We start from the raw sequence: 6,822 nt of genomic DNA, 5'->3' as shown, positions 1-6,822 counted from the left end.
CTGCAAGTAATAGCCAATTTGTGATATTAGTTTAAGGTCAGAATTATTTTAATGATGATATTAAAATGCCTTCTCACTAGCTTGCACAGGGAGAAAAAAAAATACAGGGAAAATTTTTCCTTTTTCCTTTCTTCATGTGCAAAGGATCTGGCATAAAGAAGGCATCCTTCAACTGTCTGCAATTAAAGTGTTATATGTACGTCTCAGCAGGTTTTTTGTTAAGGGTTGCCACTCCAGCCTTGAGACTGTGTTTGCATTCAGCCTGTAACTTCTTTGGGGTATTTATGCAGTTTATTTGTGCAGCAAAATAATCTCTTAGTTTTTGCTGATGCCTCTAAGGAGATACTAGAAAATAAATTAATATTATATGATTCTTTATCTAAAATATGGATATCAGCAAACTGTCGTTGAGCTGCTCTTATTTGTAACTCTTGTTCAGAACAAATGGTTGTATATTTATGGTACTGAGTAATAAGGTTGTTGAAGTAATGCAGGAAAAAGGTTAGGGCATCTTCAGCTGGTTGCTTTGGTAGCTTAAATTTAGTGTAACAGTAAGTCTAAGAAGGTGCATCTGCTTTTCTGTCAGATAGGTATTGCACCACATCACCCCTTTCATGAGTGAGAACCAAAAGGAAACTGGAGTGGCACCATCCTGTTAAATTTTGAATATTGACAAAATTAGAACAGTCTGACATGCAAAGTCTATCTCATTACGTGACTGTTTTATTACATGTGGATTGGCTTAGAGACCATCAGGAGACAAGGGCTTTCTTCTGTTCCTTCCAAATCTCCAGTCATCACCTGGAATAATTAGATAATGTATTTGCAATATTTTAGCTTCTTCCTGCATCTTACTTTCTCAAAGGAGAAATATCTTCTCTCTTTTTTTTTTTTTCTTTTGAGAAGGAATAATTTCAAGCAACCTTTGTTACTTTCTCTCCTATTACAAAATTTGCATTGCTTTTCTCTTCATCTTCCTTTCTCCTCCATTATGAAAGCTCTTTGTGTACAAATAGTATTTCCCATACAGAACTACTTCCAAAAGGAAAGGCTTGCTGCAGTGGCATCCCCTATAGTAAGAAGGATGAGGAATTTACAATATTTAATCAGAACTGGAAATTAGATTACTCACTTTACGACTAGAGGCAGTATTAAAAATAAGAACTTTGTAAAAGTTCTGCCTATATCATTGAACAGTGGAAGGAGTTAATATTTTTCTTGTGACTACTTTCTGGTGAGAAGCAGTATTTTTTAATGAATTTTGAGCTAGTGCATGCAGAGTAGTTTCTCTGTAGCTTCGTCTGCGCCTCCAACTTTGAATGACAGCCAGAAAGGTGTCATACATAGACCTAAGCAGGGCCATCTTTTCTTAAGACAAAGTATGTTCTTAAATAATAAATGATCCTGGCAAGTTGTTTATTACCAGCAGTTAATGATCTGTTTATTAGTTAAAGTCTGTGGCTGTTAACACTCTAACAAATCAGTTCACTCTGTTAAACATCAATTTTGAGTACATTATTGGTATTAACCATACAACGAACTAAAACTGTTGCAGACAGTTGATTTTATTGCTATGGCAGAGTTGTATAATAGGAGGCAAAGGTATTCAATAGGATACTGGTGCTCTTGAAAAGAAAAATAGATTAGGTTACATTTGTTAGTATTGGTTAACAACTCGCTTTTATTCACAGCGAATGTGCATCTTTTCCCAAATGTCTTTCAAGCACGCTCAGTTTAAAGTCCTACGTGCTGTATTTTCCATGTTTTTAAGAGTGTAAGGATTACTTTTGTTTGTGCGCATATAGATTGGGAAAAAAAAAAAAAAAAAAAAAGGTGGGCTTAAAAATTAACTTGTAGAAGGTGTGTGGGATGAATAGCTTGTTTAAAAAAAAAAATGCTCAGAAACCAAATACTGCTAACACCGCTTGTTTGCCTGAGCAATTGGCACTAGATCAACTGGTTTTCCAGACTAGTTGCAGCTACTGGGAGGAACAGGCAGAGACAGAGTTTGAAGATCGTGGTGTTGGCTCTGCGTTGAGCTGTGCTTCACTTACATCATGTTAAAATCCCACAAGTGTCTTCAACAAAAGAAAGTTCCAAATGGAAGACCTGGGATATTAGGTGATCTTGACGAGAATACTTGGTCTTGAGTGGAATGGTGCTCTACAAGGTTTTGGCTCTGCCTAGTCCCAAACCATAAAATAGACGTATTGCAATTTTGCATCTGATCAGGAAACAAAGCTGTAAAAGTAGGTTCATTCCTAGGGCTCGAGTAGTGGTAATAAGTCTGGCAAGGCTGGATAAATAGGTGTGAGAATTACATTCCAACCCACAAATTCAAGAGTTCAGATCTGTTCTTTCAATTTTGGCCCACTTCTCATAAGAGGTAGCTCTGATACTTTCAGCATTTAGAAATAATCCACTGATACATTAGCAGAAAGTAATCCCCAAAAGCTTTTACAAAATGTATCAAAAATACTTTTTCTCAATCTGCTCAACAGCTAAAATATTCTTAGTTTTTTCCTATGTTGGATTAATTGAACTGATGCAAATCCTTATATGGGCGCAGTATTATTTCAGTTCTAGAATGGCTTGTTCTGATTTAATTTGAATCTTTCTTGATTCACTTGAACTCAGCTAAAATAAACGTAGCTAAACCAGCAAGCAGTGGTTCATAGCGCTCAGCCAGTGCAAAGGCTATCTCGAAAGAACATTCTGAATTGAATCACACTGACTTTATATTGATAATCTGCAACTTGCTGGAGGTAGAACAAATTACTGGAAAACGTGTTGTACCACCACAACTGTAGCTGCAGTCTAAAAGGTCAGTACAGAACAAGAATTCAGTAACAAAAGTGACACTTTGGACCCTGAGCAGCGGGATGTCTAGCAGAGCTTTCTGTAATGGTATTAAAGCGTTTGGCTCTTTTCATGTTTGCCAACCTATTTACCGGCCTGTTGAAGGAGGAGTAGGAGGACCTGTGGTTTACACCCAACGTCAACAAGAAGATAATTTCCCTAAGAGTAAGTACTGCTTTCTCAAGAGTTTTAATTACCCCAGAGGTCCTGTGGTTTGCATCTGGCGCTGCAACTAGCCACTTATCCCATGGGAAGGCATTTGCGATGTAATCTGAATTAAAATCTAATCCAACTCCTGTTAAAACCAAAGGTGCTGAAGATCAGCTGAAATTCTCTCTCTGTCACTTTGGTGCCAGCGTATCTTGTGTTGGGTCTTGAGCTTCTCCCCCAGGCAGCTTACCTGTAGGTTGTCCCTCCTGCTCCAGAGCAGCCCTAGAAAACAAAGCGACAGCAGAGGGAAAGGAGGTGAGCTCAGCTCTCTCCTTTGCGAGGCGGTGGCACCAGACATCGCCACTCGCCTCTGGCAGCACCAAATCACGTTTTAATATCTTGCAAAGCATGAGGAGTTTATAGACCAATGACATGGAAGTGATCTTAGCTGAAGTCACGTTGCAGCCCTTGAGGGTTACTGACTGCACGTGAAAGTTTCCGCAGGTGGCGTTCTGAATCCCGTAACTCACAGGGTGCGTTATAAGCACAGCGTGGTTACACAAAGTCAGAATCATCCAAGGAAGAAATCTGTGGTGGTTGCTGCTTGAGCTGACTGTTAGCGCTATAAATGTGAATGCACTGACACTTGCTTCTTGCCTGAAATGTAACAATCTCTTCTCTAGGTATGTTTATATGTGCTGATATATTAAAGCCCTGTGTTAGATGGCATGAATGTTAAATGTGTATTTCTTCCCTGACCTGAAAAGCTTTTACTGCCCCTTACTTTACTTTACCCTTTGCATACAGTGCCACATAGCAATGAGTGGTTTTAATAGAAAAAGCTCAGACTTGTTTCTGGTAGTACATATTTTTTCTTATCAATGTATGCGTCACTATGCAACACGCAGCCAAGTGCCAAAACAATAGACTCTTCCTGTACTTTTATTTTCCTTCAAGCTGTAAGAGCAAGGCTCCATTTAAATCCCACTAAATGAACATTGTAAATGACACATCAGAGAAAAGCATATGTTTTACCAGTCAGGCTTGAAAGTGTTTGAAATCAGCCCTCAGTTTCAAGTGATAGGTAGACAGCAGCCAGACCGGCAGAGCAGGGGTGGGGGGGATAAGAGGGGAGTTGTGTAGGCTGGAGGTGTCACTGTGACTTGAGTAACCCCCAGGACAAGGAAATACAAAAAATTATGCAATTTTATGTCCTATGATTCTTTCTCTTTGTGAATAGTATCTTTCCTACTGCCGTCAATCTCAGCACAGAATTGTTACATAGTCAGTAACCAGGCAGAAAATTCAACCGTAGGTTCAGAATTAATGGTGTTGAATTTGCAATTGCTACATTTTGTCTTCTGGATTTTCACAGAGAAATGACACCGATTCAATCAAGAATGCTTTCAGAATTAGTGTGTTGGTGGAATTGCTGGGTGTAGACTAACTCCTGGATTGCCTGAAAAGAGGGAAGGCTTCAGTTTTCCTCCTTGAGGTTTCATCTTTGAGACTTCACAACATGCACCACAGCTAAGTGTGGTATATAGTCCAGAAAATTTAAGACACAATCTGAAGACTGTCTGTATATCACTCTCTCTTTGAGAAGAGAGCAAGCAAATGGCATACTAAGCTAATGTTTGTGTTAATCACAGCCAGTTCTGAAGTCAAGGCATTCAGTGCATAAGAAAGTCAGATTTCTTTCAACGAAGCTCTTTGGAGAGCTTGATGTTCATGTTTAAATCATCTTAGAATTAAGAATCCAACTGTTGGGGCCAGAATATAGACGAGGGAATATTTGTACAAAATATTTAAAGTTATTCTCTGGTTTGTCTGGATCCTGCTAATGTTTCAACATGGGCCAGTCTCCTTTTGCTGAATTAGGGCAGGCTGAGGTTAGGAAAACCTAAAATTAGTGGGATTTAAACTCTAATTGCTAGACTAAAGCATTAGTCATCTGGTAACTGATGCCTTAAGAGGTCTTTGTAAGAAAATATTTTACAATCAAAGGAAACCAGAACAGTGCACTACATGCTTTGGACAGACTGAGAATATGTATATTGGAAATTTGGGAGTTACAAAGTTTCTGAAAATTCACCCAAACTTTTTAAAGTTTTCTCTAATGCGTATTACAAAATGTGTATACACTGGAACTTCACACGACGCCTATCATGGGTTTTGCAGTGACTTAAGGTATGCAAACAGATAACCTTTCAGATAGATGCCCAGATTAGCAATTAAAACAGGTAGACATTGCTGTCACCAACTGCCGTTTCAAATCTGTGCTGTTCAAAACAGCAAATTTTGTAACCAACATGAAGTTCAAAGGTCTGGAGCAGCAAAACTTAAGTACAGACAGTACTGTGACAGCTGTTACCAGGCTAAAAGTCGGAGTTCTGACAAGACCCGGAGTCTCAGTAAGACCTTTGCTGCTAAATTGCGTACCTCTCCCTCTCTTTGGGTCACTCCTCAACACAAAGTGGTAAAAGCCCACAGCTTTCTTTAAGGTAAACCTGCTCTGTAAACCTGCTCTGTAAAACTATGGGCTGTCTTTGGGAGCATACAGTAAGGTAAGGTATAGGTCTGCAACTCACTGTCTTCTTCACACTAGGTGTGCAGAGCCTCATGGTACACGTCATGTGATGGTTGAGATGTTCAAAGTGCTCTCGGTACAAAAAGCTTTTCCATGTACAGATTTAGACCAAAAGTGCTCTATAAATTCACATTCTTTGTGCACTAAGTTTCTTGGTTAGATCTGTCCCAAAAAGCCTTGTGCCCACTGGACTTTCTCAATGTGGTACTTCTTAAGGCATATTTACCACCCTGAGGTTAAAGCACATTGAAGAATTGACCCGAGAAATGCTGATATCCATCCCTCAAAGTTTTGAGTGTATTTAATACTCAAATTAGTTGCTGATGTATGTTGATGTATCCACTGCAAGAAGCAGAGTGGGGAAAGAGGTGTTATTCCCTCTTTCTGAGAATGCTTTACCAATAGCAAAAGTCATGTAATGACTCATCCTCAGTCTTGAAAGTATGTTATGCCATGTCAGCACACAAACAAAGAAGATGGCATTGATAAAATGTCTGAAAAAGGAACTATCCCTGACTTTTGGCTGCTGTATTACGTTCTCTGCTCAGTTCCTGGTCCAGAATTATGTCTAACTGCACACCACACTGACCTCCTCAAACAGGCATCACGCCCAGACCGTGATCTTGCATATCTTACTAAAAATTTGGAATAAATCCATCAAGAAAACTCAGAATTTACATTATCATAAAAGAACAGAGTTTCCTTCCAAATCAAAAGGTTGAAGACCGCATTGCAAGGAAGCGTTGCGTAAGTATTAGAGAGAAAGATGAAATCAAAGGGCGAAGTGTCTTATCTTGAAGACAGCTGCAAATGGATAAATACTGACATAACATTCCTGACTCATGGGAATAGATGACATACTTATTGCCCCAGAATATTGTATAATCCAAAATTATAAAAGTTCCTTATCTCATTAGATGGGATTCAAAGTATAGAAAGCATATGCTGCAAATTACCAACTATAGGTGAATATATATTGCAGGACTTTAAAAATCTAGTCCTGGTTTGGGGATGGTTAGTTAGGAAGGGAATAGCCATAAATTAATCTAGACTTCAAGATAATCATATCTAATTTTAAAGTTCTCTGATGACTTTCAGAAAGGTATCAAAGCTCCTAAAGGTACCAGCGTTCTAAATTAAAATGTCTTTAGAGATAGTGAAAAGAAACAAACCCAAGCTTTATAATATCATATGAACATAACTTTTTACTTCTGTCCTCTAGT

Source organism: Charadrius vociferus, unplaced genomic scaffold (assembly GCF_000708025.1).
Source record: "Charadrius vociferus isolate BGI_N301 unplaced genomic scaffold, ASM70802v2 scaffold282, whole genome shotgun sequence".
In the NCBI taxonomy this organism is placed as follows: Eukaryota; Metazoa; Chordata; class Aves; order Charadriiformes; family Charadriidae; genus Charadrius; species Charadrius vociferus.
Note: the sequence above shows the minus strand (reverse complement) of the source record.